The sequence below is a fragment of the Pseudophryne corroboree genome, unplaced genomic scaffold (genome assembly GCF_028390025.1).
Source record: "Pseudophryne corroboree isolate aPseCor3 unplaced genomic scaffold, aPseCor3.hap2 scaffold_907, whole genome shotgun sequence".
Lineage (NCBI taxonomy): Eukaryota > Metazoa > Chordata > Amphibia > Anura > Myobatrachidae > Pseudophryne > Pseudophryne corroboree.
The window spans coordinates 3,965-17,378 of NW_026970487.1; the positions used below are offsets into that span (position 1 = coordinate 3,965).

At 48.0% G+C, this 13,414-nt stretch overlaps 18 non-coding genes and 2 pseudogenes across 18 annotated transcripts; 2 read left to right on the top strand and 18 right to left on the bottom strand.

The window, feature by feature from the left end:
* Positions 1-430: 430 nt before the first annotated feature.
* LOC135045383 (U1 spliceosomal RNA) lies at positions 431-594 on the top strand. Its single transcript, XR_010237859.1, has one exon. It is a non-coding gene; the product is annotated as a U1 spliceosomal RNA (small nuclear RNA).
* Positions 595-746: 152 nt separating this feature from the next.
* LOC135045399 (U1 spliceosomal RNA) lies at positions 747-888 on the top strand (annotated as a pseudogene).
* Positions 889-3,498: 2,610 nt separating this feature from the next.
* LOC135045398 (U1 spliceosomal RNA) lies at positions 3,499-3,640 on the bottom strand (annotated as a pseudogene).
* Positions 3,641-3,792: 152 nt separating this feature from the next.
* On the bottom strand, positions 3,793-3,956 carry LOC135045368 (U1 spliceosomal RNA). Its single transcript, XR_010237844.1, has one exon. It is a non-coding gene; the product is annotated as a U1 spliceosomal RNA (small nuclear RNA).
* Positions 3,957-4,618: 662 nt separating this feature from the next.
* LOC135045390 (U1 spliceosomal RNA) lies at positions 4,619-4,781 on the bottom strand. The gene has a single exon (XR_010237866.1). It is a non-coding gene; the product is annotated as a U1 spliceosomal RNA (small nuclear RNA).
* Positions 4,782-4,933: 152 nt separating this feature from the next.
* On the bottom strand, positions 4,934-5,097 carry LOC135045373 (U1 spliceosomal RNA). The gene has a single exon (XR_010237849.1). It is a non-coding gene; the product is annotated as a U1 spliceosomal RNA (small nuclear RNA).
* A 671-nt stretch (positions 5,098-5,768) lies between these two features.
* Positions 5,769-5,931, bottom strand: LOC135045388 (U1 spliceosomal RNA). Its single transcript, XR_010237864.1, has one exon. It is a non-coding gene; the product is annotated as a U1 spliceosomal RNA (small nuclear RNA).
* A 152-nt stretch (positions 5,932-6,083) lies between these two features.
* On the bottom strand, positions 6,084-6,247 carry LOC135045381 (U1 spliceosomal RNA). Its single transcript, XR_010237857.1, has one exon. It is a non-coding gene; the product is annotated as a U1 spliceosomal RNA (small nuclear RNA).
* Positions 6,248-6,918: 671 nt separating this feature from the next.
* On the bottom strand, positions 6,919-7,081 carry LOC135045396 (U1 spliceosomal RNA). Its single transcript, XR_010237871.1, has one exon. It is a non-coding gene; the product is annotated as a U1 spliceosomal RNA (small nuclear RNA).
* A 152-nt stretch (positions 7,082-7,233) lies between these two features.
* LOC135045374 (U1 spliceosomal RNA) lies at positions 7,234-7,397 on the bottom strand. The gene has a single exon (XR_010237850.1). It is a non-coding gene; the product is annotated as a U1 spliceosomal RNA (small nuclear RNA).
* Positions 7,398-8,068: 671 nt separating this feature from the next.
* On the bottom strand, positions 8,069-8,231 carry LOC135045389 (U1 spliceosomal RNA). The gene has a single exon (XR_010237865.1). It is a non-coding gene; the product is annotated as a U1 spliceosomal RNA (small nuclear RNA).
* A 152-nt stretch (positions 8,232-8,383) lies between these two features.
* Positions 8,384-8,547, bottom strand: LOC135045382 (U1 spliceosomal RNA). The gene has a single exon (XR_010237858.1). It is a non-coding gene; the product is annotated as a U1 spliceosomal RNA (small nuclear RNA).
* Positions 8,548-9,218: 671 nt separating this feature from the next.
* LOC135045397 (U1 spliceosomal RNA) lies at positions 9,219-9,381 on the bottom strand. Its single transcript, XR_010237872.1, has one exon. It is a non-coding gene; the product is annotated as a U1 spliceosomal RNA (small nuclear RNA).
* Positions 9,382-9,533: 152 nt separating this feature from the next.
* LOC135045371 (U1 spliceosomal RNA) lies at positions 9,534-9,697 on the bottom strand. Its single transcript, XR_010237847.1, has one exon. It is a non-coding gene; the product is annotated as a U1 spliceosomal RNA (small nuclear RNA).
* A 671-nt stretch (positions 9,698-10,368) lies between these two features.
* Positions 10,369-10,531, bottom strand: LOC135045387 (U1 spliceosomal RNA). Its single transcript, XR_010237863.1, has one exon. It is a non-coding gene; the product is annotated as a U1 spliceosomal RNA (small nuclear RNA).
* A 152-nt stretch (positions 10,532-10,683) lies between these two features.
* On the bottom strand, positions 10,684-10,847 carry LOC135045375 (U1 spliceosomal RNA). Its single transcript, XR_010237851.1, has one exon. It is a non-coding gene; the product is annotated as a U1 spliceosomal RNA (small nuclear RNA).
* A 671-nt stretch (positions 10,848-11,518) lies between these two features.
* Positions 11,519-11,681, bottom strand: LOC135045400 (U1 spliceosomal RNA). The gene has a single exon (XR_010237873.1). It is a non-coding gene; the product is annotated as a U1 spliceosomal RNA (small nuclear RNA).
* A 152-nt stretch (positions 11,682-11,833) lies between these two features.
* Positions 11,834-11,997, bottom strand: LOC135045380 (U1 spliceosomal RNA). The gene has a single exon (XR_010237856.1). It is a non-coding gene; the product is annotated as a U1 spliceosomal RNA (small nuclear RNA).
* Positions 11,998-12,669: 672 nt separating this feature from the next.
* Positions 12,670-12,832, bottom strand: LOC135045395 (U1 spliceosomal RNA). The gene has a single exon (XR_010237870.1). It is a non-coding gene; the product is annotated as a U1 spliceosomal RNA (small nuclear RNA).
* Positions 12,833-12,984: 152 nt separating this feature from the next.
* LOC135045385 (U1 spliceosomal RNA) lies at positions 12,985-13,144 on the bottom strand. The gene has a single exon (XR_010237861.1). It is a non-coding gene; the product is annotated as a U1 spliceosomal RNA (small nuclear RNA).
* Positions 13,145-13,414: the final 270 nt, after the last annotated feature.

Below are 13,414 nucleotides of genomic sequence, written 5' to 3' on the forward strand. Positions count from 1 at the left end.
CAAGGGCAATATGAAATAGATACTGATTACATTTAGATATGGATAGTGGTGCCTATATATGTTGACTCCATTGTATTTTGTTGAATGTGGGTTTCTTCTGTCTATATATATTTTTTTTTAAATAAAGAGCTTGTATATTCTATTTTTTGCGCTCCCTTGATAACAAGTGTGATTATCTTTAAAATTTGGTTTATTATTGGTAGAACAGTACTAACTATGGGAGCAGCATTTTATAATATATGGTAAAAATTAATAGATGTATAAAGATTAAATAAGCAACAAATTGGTGAAATAGATAAGTTTTGATAGGAGCGCTGGGTTCTATATATATATATATATATTGACATTTGGTTATATATATGTATAGACTTTATAAATTCTTGACAGAGATGTGCCTGAGCAGCAGCCCTCCCCAGCCCTATCTCAAATCATACTTATTTTGCATAGGAGATACCATGGTCATGAAGATTGTTCTCCCAGGGTGAGGTTCATTCATTGCATTCTGGGTATGCTGATCCCTGTGATTTCCCCAAATGTGGGAAACTGGACTGCATTATTTGTGGTAGTGAGGTACTGTGTTTGTGCTTTCCTCTGGTCAGCTCTGGTAAAAGTCAGATTTCTTTATCTCAGATCTTCCTCTAGCCTTGTTCTTCTTTCGAGAGTTCCCTTGTGCTGCCTCAGTTGGATCTCCTTCACTTGACAGGGGGGTGCCCGAGCAGCGACCCTCCCCAGCTCTAGCCCAACTCCTACTTACCTGCCAGGTGAGATACTATGATCATGAAGGTGCTTCTCCCAGGGCAAGGCTCACCCATTGCACTCTGGGTGTGCTGCTCCTGCGGTTTCCCCAAATGTTGGACACTTGACTGCATAATTTGTGTTTCCCCTGGTCGGCTCTCGTATAATATAGATCTCTTTGTCTCAGGTCTCTCTCCAGCCTAGTTTGCTGTCTGTTTCCACTTCTCTTTTCTTGAGCCACTCCCTTCTATGCCCTTGCTCACTATCCTGACTTCTCCAGTCTGCTTACTTTGTGCCTTCCAACGCACAATACAAACTACAGGTAGTGCTGCAGGGCCCACGCCCTTTTACTTGCCTTACAGAGCAGCTCTGGAGCTGTTACAGTGCCCAGCTGCTGCAAGAAATCAGCTTGAATGCTTCAGGGGCTGGGGCATAGCCAACATGAGCCCCACACCGAAGGAGGGTGGAGGTGTTTAATGTGAACTAGGGGTCATCCAAGCGCCGCAAAAGGCCGTAATGCCCTGCACGCCCCTTTTCTCTTTTCATATGCAGACGAGGGTTGACGCCAACTTTGACCCACTGCTTGGATGACATCACCATATGCAAATCCATCTGCTGCAGGCCTTCCCCCAGGAATGCTTGCACTAGTTGTTGCATTTGGTTTGTTGTTTGGGGGTGCTTCAGTATTAGGCAGCCTTCTGCCCTCCCATGTTCATCTGAAAATATGTGTTCTCCCTGCAGTTGTTGTCCCCAGATGAGAGTTTCCTTATGCTGCCTCAGTCGTTAACCGTGGCTGGATCTTATTGGCACTCGCGGTCGGGATATTCCTCCCTGCCGTGGGGTAGAGACCTCCTTTTGCTCGGTCTCAAATTGCTTTTTCCCCTTCACCGCTGTCTTTACATCAGACGTCCGCCGTGATGTAGCTCGTTCATGAATGGGCTTATATCTCAGCAATCAGAGTGTCTGGTAGTCACCTTCCTTACGCGTTTCTCCGCTGTTATCCAAGAGCGGTTTCGTCAGAGGATACATCAGCAGCCTAGCAGGCTCTTTTTAAAATGCACCGGACCAATAGCATTACTAATTAGTTGATTGGATATATACATGTACTAATTGGATGCATACATGTAATGACTCACATATGGAACAACTTTCTAATTGCAATTGCACATATAAAGGCATTTCATAATATAAAAATAAGCAACATGGTGATTAAAAATAATAATAAAATAAGCAACAAGGTGGTTTAAAAAATAACAGAAAATATATAATCTATATACAGATTAACCTCTAATCTTTCAATCAATACCTCATCTCTATAATCACATACACATAATTCAGAGACCCAGCACTAAGGATCCCCATTTACTTATATAAAACCTTTTAGGGTAACATAAATCCAACCCACTACTAAAGCAGCTCTTGTGGCGCAGGGGAAACATCACCTGCACTCTATGCAGCGAGTCCCATGTTCGAATCCAACCCGCTCAGCTTAACATCCATATTATTTATTTACTTTTAATGGGATCATTCTATCAATTCATTTTTACCTTTAATTTTTGTTAATATTATTTCTATATTTCATTATTTTAACCCCTGGAATAATTACATTGCTGCTTAAACAACAAAAAGAATTGAAGAAAGAATAATTATTAAACAGACAATTTAAGGATTCGAAGATTTAAAGATTTAAAGATGTAAAAATTTAAAACAGGGAGGGGGGGGGGGGGAGGGAGGGGGGCCTTTTGGGAGAAGGAGGGAAAAAAAATAAAAAAATAAAAAATATATATATATAGAACCAAGAGAAAGTGTAAAAAGAGGATGGAGGAAGAAATCTGATGTTCATCATTACTAGTGGATTTTACTAAAGAACTTTAAAGGAACACACACAACAGGATTATACAGTTTCATACTAAGAGGAATGCTGTTCCCAAAATAGCTACTTCTAATAATTTTGTTTATTTATTAAACATACAATAAATGGATATTCAATAAATAATATATTAGGTAAATCAATAGATAAAATCTTCAGAGACTGACAATGTTGTTCAGTTCGATGCTCTCAATCAGACCATCAGGTGTAGGGGTACCCAAAGAAAAAATCCAAAATGCCTCCCTTGTCAAGTAAAGGAGATTCAACTGAGGCAGCACAAGGGAACTCTCATCTGGGGACAACAACTGCAGGGAGAACACATATTTTCAGATGAACATGGGAGGGCAGAAGGCTGCCTAATACTGAAGCACCCCCAAACAACAAACCAAATGCAACAACTAGTACAAGCATTCCTTGGGGAAGGTCTGCAGAAGATGGAATTGCATACGGTGATGTCATCCAAGCAGTGGGCCAAAGTTGGCTGGAACCCTTATCTGCATATGAAAAGAGAAAAGGGGTATGCAGGGCATGGCGGCCTTTTGCTGCGCTTGGATGACCCCTAGTTCGCATTAAACACCCCCACCCTCCTTCGGTGTGGGGCTCATGTTGGCCATGCCCCAGCCCCTGAAGCATTCAAGCTGATTTCTTGCAGCAGCTGGGCACTGTAACAGCTCCAGAGCTGCTCTGTAAGGCAACTAAAAGGGTGTGGGCCCTGCAGCACTACCTGTAGTTCGCATTGTGCGTTGGAAGGCACAAAGTAAGCAGACGGGAGAAGTCAGGGTAGTGCGCAAGGGCATAGAAGGGAGCGGCTCAAGAAAAGAGAAGTGGAAACAGTCAGCAAACTAGGCTGGAGAGAGACCTGAGACAAAGAGATCTGAATTATATGAGAGCCGACCAGGGGAAACACAAATTATGCAGTCAAGTTTCCCACATTTGGGGAATTCAAAGGGGCAGCACACCCAGAGTGCAATGGGTGAGCCTTGCCCTGGGAGAAGCACCTACATGATCATAGTATCTCACCTGGCAGGTAAGTAGGAGTTGGGCTAGAGCTGGGGAGGGTCGCTGCTCGGGCACCCCCCTGTCAAGTGAAGGAGATCCAACTGAGGCAGCACAAGGGAACTCTCGAAAGAAGAACAAGGCTAGAGGAAGATCTGAGACAAAGAAATCTGACTTTTACCAGAGCTGACCAGAGGAAAGCACAAACACAGTCCCCCACTACCACAAATAATGCAGTCGAGTTTCCCACATTTGGGGAAATCACAGGGGTCAGCATACCCAGAATGCAATGAATGAACCTCACCCTGGGAGAACAATCTTCATGACCATGGTATCTCCTATGCAAAATAAGTATGATTTGGGATAGGGCTGGGGAGGGCCGCTGCTCAGGCATATCTCTGTCAAGTAAAGGAGATTCAACTGAGGCAGCACAAGGGAACTCTCATCTGGGGACAACAACTGCAGGGAGAACACATATTTTCAAATGAACATGGGAGGGCAGAAGGCTGCCTAATACTGAAGCACCCCCAAACAACAAACCAAATGCAACAACTAGTACAAGCATTCCTGGGGGAAGGTCTGCAGAAGACGGATTTGCATACAGTGATGTCATCCAAGCAGTGGGCCAAAGTTGGCTGGAACCCTCATCTGCATATGAAAAGAGAAAAGGGGTATGCAGGGCATGGCGGCCTTTTGCGGCGCTTGGATGACCCTTAGTTCGCATTAAACACCCCCACCCTCCTTCGGTGTGGGGCTCATGTTGGCAATGCCCGAGCATTCAAGCTGATTTCTTGCAGCAGCTTGGCACTGTAACAGCTCCAGAGCTGCTCTGTAAGGCAAGTAACAGGTTGTGGGCCATGCAGCACTACCTGTAGTTTGCATTGTGCATTGGAAGGCACAAAGTAAGCAGACAGGAGAAGTCAGGATAGTGCACAAGGGTATAGAAGGGAGGGGCTCAAAAAAAAAGAAGTGGAAACAGACAGCAAACTAGGCTGGAGAGAGACCTTAGACAAAGAGATCTGAATTATATGAAAGCCGACCAGTGGAAACACAAATTATGCAGTCAAGTTTCCCACATTTGGGGAAATCACAGGGGCAGCACACCCAGAGTGCAATGGGTGAGCCTTGCCCTGGGAGAAGCACCTTCATGATCATAGTATCTCACCTGGCAGGTAAGTAGGAGTTGGGCTAGAGCTGGGGAGGGTCGCTGCTCGGGCACCCCCCTGTCAAGTGAAGGAGATCCAACTGAGGCAGCACAAGGGAACTCTCGAAAGAAGAACAAGGCTAGAGGAAGATCTGAGACAAAGAAATCTGACTTTTACCAGAGCTGACCAGAGGAAAGCACAAACACAGTCCCCCACTACCACAAATAATGCAGTCGAGTTTCCCACATTTGGGGAAATCACAGGGGTCAGCATACCCAGAATGCAATGAATGAACCTCACCCTGGGAGAACAATTTTCATGACCATGGTATCTCCTATGCAAAATAAGTATGATTTGGGATAGGGCTGGGGAGGGCCGCTGCTCAGGCACATCTCTGTCAAGTAAAGGAGATTCAACTGAGGCAACACAAGGGAACTCTCATCTGGGGACAACAACTGCAGGGAGAACACATATTTTCAAATGAACATGGGAGGGCAGAAGGCTGCCTAATACTGAAGCACCCCCAAACAACAAACCAAATGCAACAACTAGTACAAGCATTCCTGGGGGAAGGTCTGCAGAAGATGGATTTGCATACAGTGATGTCATCCAAGCAGTGGGCCAAAGTTGGCTGGAACCCTCATCTGCATATGAAAAGAGAAAAGGGGTATGCAGGGCATGGCGGCCTTTTGCGGCGCTTGGATGACCCTTAGTTCGCATTAAACACCCCCACCCTCCTTCGGTGTGGGGCTCATGTTGGCAATGCCCCAGCCCCTGAAGCATTCAAGCTGATTTCTTGCAGCATCTGGGCACTGTAACAGCTCCATAGCTGCTCTGTAAGGCAAGTTAAAGGGTGTGGGTCCTGCAGCACTACCTGTAGTTCGCATTGTGCATTGGAAGGCACAAAGTAAGCAGACGGGAGAAGTCAGGATAGTGCGCAAGGGCATAGAAGGGAGCGGCTCAAGAAAAGAGAAGTGGAAACAGACAGCAAACTAGGCTGGAGAGAGACCTGAGACAAAGAGATCTGAATTATACGAGAGCCGACCAGGGGAAACACAAATTATGCAGTCAAGTGTCCCACATTTGGGGAAATCGCAGGAGCAGCACACCCAGAGTGCAATGGGTGAGCCTTGCCCTGGGAGAAGCACCTTCATGATCATAGTATCTCACCTGGCAGGTAAGTAGGAGTTGGGCTATAGCTGGGGAGGGTCGCTGCTCAAGCACCCCTCTGTCAAGTGAAGGAGATCCAACTGAGGCAGCACAAGGGAACTCTCAAAAGAAGAATAAGGCTAGAGGAAGAAATGAGACAAAGAAATCTGACTTTTACCAGAGCTGACCAGAGGAAAGCACAAACACAGTCCCCCACTACTACAAATAATGCAGTCAAGTTTCCCACATTTGGGGAAATCACAGGGGTCAGCATACCCAGAATGCAATGAATGACCCTCACCCTGGGGGAACAATCTTCTTGACCATGGTATCTCCTATGCAAAATAAGTATGATTTGAGATAGGGCTAGGGAGGTCCGCTGCTCAGGCACATCTCTGTCAAGTAAAGGAGATTCAACTGAGGCAGCACAAGGGAACTCTCATCTGGGGACAACAACTGCAGGGAGAACACATATTTTCAGATGAACATGGGAGGGCAGAAGGCTGCCTAATACTGAAGCACCCCCAAACAACAAACCAAATGCAACAACTAGTGCAAGCATTCCTGGGGGAAGGCCTGCAGCAGATTGATTTGCATATGGTAATGCCATCCAAGCAGTGGGTCAAAGTTGGCTTCAACCCTCGTCTGCATATGAAAAGAGAAAAGGTGCGTGCAGGGCATGGCGGCCTTTTGCGGCGCTTGGATGACCCCTAGTTCGCATTAAACACCTCCACCCTCCTTCGGTGTGGGGCTCATGTTGGCTATGCCCCAGCCCCTGAAGCATTCAAGCTGATTTCTTGCAGCAGCTGGGCACTGTAACATCCCCAGAGCTGCTCTGTAAGGCAAGTAAAAGGGTGTGGGCCCTGCAGCACTACCTGTAGTTTGCATTGTGCATTGGAAAGCACAAAGTAAGCAGACGGGAGAAGTCAGGATAGTGCGCAAGGGCATAGAAGGGAGCGGCTCAAGAAAAGAGAAGTGGAAACAGACAGCAAACTAGGCTGGAGAGAGACCTGAGACAAAGAGATCTGAATTATACGAGAGCCGACCAGGGGAAACACAAATTATGCAGTCAAGTTTCCCACATTTGGGGAAATCGCAGGAGCAGCACACCCAGAGTGCAATGGGTGAGCCTTGCACTGGGAGTAGCAACTTCCTGATCATAGTATCTCACCTGGCAGGTAAGTAGGAGTTGGGCTAGAGCTGGGGAGGGTCGCTGCTCGGGCACCCCCCTGTCAAGTGAAGGAGATCCAACTGAGGCAGCACAAGGGAACTCTCGAAAGAAGAACAAGGCTAGAGGAAGATCTGAGACAAAGAAATCTGACTTTTACCAGAGCTGACCAGAGGAAAGCACAAACACAGTCCCCCACTACCACAAATAATGCAGTCGAGTTTCCCACATTTGGGGAAATCACAGGGGTCAGCATACCCAGAATGCAATGAATGAACCTCACCCTGGGAGAACAATTTTCATGACCATGGTATCTCCTATGCAAAATAAGTATGATTTGGGATAGGGCTGGGGAGGGCCGCTGCTCAGGCACATCTCTGTCAAGTAAAGGAGATTCAACTGAGGCAACACAAGGGAACTCTCATCTGGGGACAACAACTGCAGGGAGAACACATATTTTCAAATGAACATGGGAGGGCAGAAGGCTGCCTAATACTGAAGCACCCCCAAACAACAAACCAAATGCAACAACTAGTACAAGCATTCCTGGGGGAAGGTCTGCAGAAGACGGATTTGCATACAGTGATGTCATCCAAGCAGTGGGCCAAAGTTGGCTGGAACCCTCATCTGCATATGAAAAGAGAAAAGGGGTATGCAGGGCATGGCGGCCTTTTGCGGCGCTTGGATGACCCTTAGTTCGCATTAAACACCCCCACCCTCCTTCGGTGTGGGGCTCATGTTGGCAATGCCCCAGCCCCTGAAGCATTCAAGCTGATTTCTTGCAGCATCTGGGCACTGTAACAGCTCCATAGCTGCTCTGTAAGGCAAGTTAAAGGGTGTGGGTCCTGCAGCACTACCTGTAGTTCGCATTGTGCATTGGAAGGCACAAAGTAAGCAGACGGGAGAAGTCAGGATAGTGCGCAAGGGCATAGAAGGGAGCGGCTCAAGAAAAGAGAAGTGGAAACAGACAGCAAACTAGGCTGGAGAGAGACCTGAGACAAAGAGATCTGAATTATACGAGAGCCGACCAGGGGAAACACAAATTATGCAGTCAAGTGTCCCACATTTGGGGAAATCGCAGGAGCAGCACACCCAGAGTGCAATGGGTGAGCCTTGCCCTGGGAGAAGCACCTTCATGATCATAGTATCTCACCTGGCAGGTAAGTAGGAGTTGGGCTATAGCTGGGGAGGGTCGCTGCTCAAGCACCCCTCTGTCAAGTGAAGGAGATCCAACTGAGGCAGCACAAGGGAACTCTCAAAAGAAGAATAAGGCTAGAGGAAGAAATGAGACAAAGAAATCTGACTTTTACCAGAGCTGACCAGAGGAAAGCACAAACACAGTCCCCCACTACTACAAATAATGCAGTCAAGTTTCCCACATTTGGGGAAATCACAGGGGTCAGCATACCCAGAATGCAATGAATGACCCTCACCCTGGGGGAACAATCTTCTTGACCATGGTATCTCCTATGCAAAATAAGTATGATTTGAGATAGGGCTAGGGAGGTCCGCTGCTCAGGCACATCTCTGTCAAGTAAAGGAGATTCAACTGAGGCAGCACAAGGGAACTCTCATCTGGGGACAACAACTGCAGGGAGAACACATATTTTCAGATGAACATGGGAGGGCAGAAGGCTGCCTAATACTGAAGCACCCCCAAACAACAAACCAAATGCAACAACTAGTGCAAGCATTCCTGGGGGAAGGCCTGCAGCAGATTGATTTGCATATGGTAATGCCATCCAAGCAGTGGGTCAAAGTTGGCTTCAACCCTCGTCTGCATATGAAAAGAGAAAAGGTGCGTGCAGGGCATGGCGGCCTTTTGCGGCGCTTGGATGACCCCTAGTTCGCATTAAACACCTCCACCCTCCTTCGGTGTGGGGCTCATGTTGGCTATGCCCCAGCCCCTGAAGCATTCAAGCTGATTTCTTGCAGCAGCTGGGCACTGTAACATCCCCAGAGCTGCTCTGTAAGGCAAGTAAAAGGGTGTGGGCCCTGCAGCACTACCTGTAGTTTGCATTGTGCATTGGAAAGCACAAAGTAAGCAGACGGGAGAAGTCAGGATAGTGCGCAAGGGCATAGAAGGGAGCGGCTCAAGAAAAGAGAAGTGGAAACAGACAGCAAACTAGGCTGGAGAGAGACCTGAGACAAAGAGATCTGAATTATACGAGAGCCGACCAGGGGAAACACAAATTATGCAGTCAAGTTTCCCACATTTGGGGAAATCGCAGGAGCAGCACACCCAGAGTGCAATGGGTGAGCCTTGCACTGGGAGTAGCAACTTCCTGATCATAGTATCTCACCTGGCAGGTAAGTAGGAGTTGGGCTAGAGCTGGGGAGGGTCGCTGCTCGGGCACCCCCCTGTCAAGTGAAGGAGATCCAACTGAGGCAGCACAAGGGAACTCTCGAAAGAAGAACAAGGCTAGAGGAAGATCTGAGACAAAGAAATCTGACTTTTACCAGAGCTGACCAGAGGAAAGCACAAACACAGTCCCCCACTATCACAAATAATGCAGTCGAGTTTCCCACATTTGGGGAAATCACAGGGGTCAGCATACCCAGAATGCAATGAATGAACCTCACCCTGGGAGAACAATCTTCATGACCATGGTATCTCCTATGCAAAATAAGTATGATTTGGGATAGGGCTGGGGAGGGCCGCTGCTCAGGCATATATCTGTCAAGTAAAGAAGATTCAACTGAGGCAGCACAAGGGAACTCTCATCTGGGGACAACAACTGCAGGGAGAACGCATATTTTCAAATGAACATGGGAGGGCAGAAGGCTGCCTAATACTGAAGCACCCCCAAACAACAAACCAAATGCAACAACTAGTACAAGCATTCCTGGGGGAAGGTCTGCAGAAGACGGATTTGCATACAGTGATGTCATCCAAGCAGTGGGCCAAAGTTGGCTGGAACCCTCATCTGCATATGAAAAGAGAAAAGGGGTATGCAGGGCATGGCGGCCTTTTGCTGCGCTTGGATGACCCTTAGTTCGCATTAAACACCCCCACCCTCCTTCGGTGTGGGGCTCATGTTGGCAATGCCCCAGCCCCTGAAGCATTCCAACTGATTTCTTGCAGCAGCTGGGCACTGTAACAGCTCCAGAGCTGCTCTGTAAGGCAACTAAAAGGGTGTGGGCCCTGCAGCACTACCTGTAGTTCGCATTGTGCGTTGGAAGGCACAAAGTAAGCAGACGGGAGAAGTCAGGATAGTGCGCAAGGGCATAGAAGGGAGCGGCTCAAGAAAAGAGAAGTGGAAACAGACAGCAAACTAGGCTGGAGAGAGACCTGAGACAAAGAGATCTGAATTATACGAGAGCCGACCAGAGGAAACACAAATTATGCAGTCAAGTGTCCCACATTTGGGGAAATCGCAGGAGCAGCACACCCAGAGTGCAATGGGTGAGCCTTGCCCTGGGAGAAGCACCTTCCTGATCATAGTATCTCACCTGGCAGGTAAGTAGGAGTTGGGCTAGAGCTGGGGAGGGTCGCTGCTCGGGCACCCCCCTGTCAAGTGAAGGAGATCCAACTGAGGCAGCACAAGGGAACTCTCGAAAGAAGAACAAGGCTAGAGGAAGATCTGAGACAAAGAAATCTGACTTTTACCAGAGCTGACCAGAGGAAAGCACAAACACAGTCCCCCACTACCACAAATAATGCAGTCGAGTTTCCCACATTTGGGGAAATCACAGGGGTCAGCATACCCAGAATGCAATGAATGAACCTCACCCTGGGAGAACAATCTTCATGACCATGGTAACTCCTATGCAAAATAAGTATGATTTGGGATAGGGCTGGGGAGGGCCGCTGCTCAGGCATATCTCTGTCAAGTAAAGGAGATTCAACTGAGGCAGCACAAGGGAACTCTCATCTGGGGACAACAACTGCAGGGAGAACACATATTTTCAAATGAACATGGGAGGGCAGAAGGCTGCCTAATACTGAAGCACCCCCAAACAACAAACCAAATGCAACAACTAGTACAAGCATTCCTGGGGGAAGGTCTGCAGAAGACGGATTTGCATACAGTGATGTCATCCAAGCAGTGGGCCAAAGTTGGCTGGAACCCTCATCTGCATATGAAAAGAGAAAAGGGGTATGCAGGGCATGGCGGCCTTTTGTGGCGCTTGGATGACCCTTAGTTCGCATTAAACACCCCCACCCTCCTTCGGTGTGGGGCTCATGTTGGCAATGCCCCAGCCCCTGAAGCATTCAAGCTGATTTCTTGCAGCAGCTGGGCACTGTAACAGCTCCAGAGCTGCTCTGTAAGGCAAGTAAAAGGGTGTGGGTCCTGCAGCACTACCTGTAGTTCGCATTGTGCATTGGAAGGCACAAAGTAAGCAGACGGGAGAAGTCAGGATAGTGCGCAAGGGCATAGAAGGGAGCGGCTCAAGAAAAGAGAAGTGGAAACAGACAGCAAACTAGGCTGGAGAGAGACCTGAGACAAAGAGATCTGAATTATACGAGAGCCGACCAAGGGAAACACAAATTATGCAGTCAAGTGTCCCACATTTGGGGAAATCGCAGGAGCAGCACACCCAGAGTGCAATGGGTGAGCCTTGCCCTGGGAGAAGCAGCTTCATGATCATAGTATCTAACCTGGCAGGTAAGTAGGAGTTGGGCTATAGCTGGGGAGGGTCGCTGCTCAAGCACCCTTCTGTCAAGTGAAGGAGATCCAACTGAGGCAGCACAAGGGAACTCTCAAAAGAAGAATAAGGCTAGAGGAAGAAATGAGACAAAAAAATCTGACTTTTACCAGAGCTGACCAGAGGAAAGCACAAACACAGTCCCCCACTACTACAAATAATGCAGCCAAGTTTCCCACATTTGGGGAAATCACAGGGGTCAGCATACCCAGAATGCAATGAATGACCCTCACCCTGGGAGAACAATCTTCTTGACCATGGTATCTCCTATGCAAAATAAGTATGATTTGAGATAGGGCTGGGGAGGGCCGCTGCTCAGGCACATCTCTGTCAAGTAAAGGAGATTCAACTGAGGCAGCACAAGGGAACTCTCATCTGGGGACAACAACTGCAGGGAGAACACATATTTTCAGATGAACATGGGAGGGCAGAAGGCTGCCTAATACTGAAGCACCCCCAAACAACAAACCAAATGCAACAACTAGTGCAAGCATTCCTGGGGGAAGGCCTACAGCAGATGGATTTGCATATGGTGATGTCATCCAAGCAGTGGGCCAAAGTTGGCTGGAACCCTCATCTGCATATGAAAAGAGAAAAGGGGTATGCAGGGCATGGCGGCCTTTTGCGGCGCTTGGATGACCCTTAGTTCGCATTAAACACCCCCACCCTCCTTCGGTGTGGGGCTCATGTTGGCAATGCCCCAGCCCCTGAAGCATTCAAGCTGATTTCTCTGCAGCAGCTGGGCACTGTAACAGCTCCAGAGCTGCTCTGTAAGGCAAGTTAAAGGGTGTGGGTCCTGCAGCACTACCTGTAGTTCGCATTGTGCATTGGAAGGCACAAAGTAAGCAGACGGGAGAAGTCAGGATAGTGCGCAAGGGCATAGAAGGGAGCGGCTCAAGAAAAGAGAAGTGGAAACAGACAGCAAACTAGGCTGGAGAGAGACCTGAGACAAAGAGATCTGAATTATACGAGAGCCGACCAGGGGAAACACAAATTATGCAGTCAAGTTTCCAACATTTGGGGAAATCACAGGGGCAGCACACCCAGAGTGCAATGGGTGAGCCTTGCCCTGGGAGAAGCACCTACATGATCATAGTATCTCACCTGGCAGGTAAGTAGGAGTTGGGCTAGAGCTGGGGAGGGTCGCTGCTCGGGTACCCCCCTGTCAAGTGAAGGAGATCCAACTGAGGCAGCACAAGGGAACTCTCGAAAGAGGAACAAGGCTAGAGGAAGATCTGAGACAAAGAAATCTGATTTTTACCAGAGTTGACCAGAAGAAAGCACAAACACAGTCCCCCACTACCACAAATAATGCAATTGAGTTTCCCACATTTGGGGAAATCACAGGGGTCAGCATACCCAGAATGCAATGAATGAACCTCACCCTGGGAGAACAATCTTCATGACCATGGTATTATGCAAAATAGGTATGATTTGGGATAGGGCTGGGGAGGGCCGCTGCTCAGGCACATCTCTGTCAAGTAAAGGAGATTCAACTGAGGCAGCACAAGGGAGGACATCTTGCCTCTGTAGAGCCAGTTTGTGCAAGGAGAGATTGATTGATTCTTTTTTGGTGGGGGCCCAAACCAACCAGTCATTTCAGTCAGTCGTGTGGCAGACCCTGTCGCTGAAATGATGGGTTCGTCAATGTTTTTCTTTTCAATCTAAGCACCAGCAGTTTTCTGTAAGCATCTGCTTCGC